We start from the raw sequence: 512 nt of genomic DNA, 5'->3' as shown, positions 1-512 counted from the left end.
GTGAGTATGTGTACACATCTCACTTCACTTTTATCAGTCACATTAAGGATTCCCAGTAACATGGGAGTTCCTTTAAAAAAATTATAATGCTTGGGTAACAATTTTATGAAAATGTGTACGGTTTATGATCTGCACAAAGTGCATTCAGAATTTTAAAGTGTGACAGATCTTTAATAGGTATTCAACTTTTTGTAATGTCTTAGGAAAATCATGAATAAAGAAGGATGACAGGGAAAAGTATGGTCCATAAGCATTAAAGAACTTACAGATGGATACAGCAATGTTGATGGAAGCTACACTGGAAAATTATGTTACAAATTCAGTTGTTTTAATTTTTATGAGCACTTTATACGAGAGCAGAAATGCTATCTTGAGCATATCTGAATATGATGGCAAACATTTACCCTAGTCTTGTATGATCTATATCTTTCACAGGAACTAAATTCAATGAAGTCTTTAATGCATTGAATAACTTTTTAATACTACAGCTTTTGTACTATAACACAGAATAA

Source organism: Zootermopsis nevadensis, unplaced genomic scaffold (assembly GCF_977971745.1).
Source record: "Zootermopsis nevadensis isolate Lab colony 2312 unplaced genomic scaffold, Znev_1.0 Znev_ptg000004l, whole genome shotgun sequence".
NCBI classification, from domain to species: domain Eukaryota; kingdom Metazoa; phylum Arthropoda; class Insecta; order Blattodea; family Termopsidae; genus Zootermopsis; species Zootermopsis nevadensis.
Note: the sequence above shows the minus strand (reverse complement) of the source record.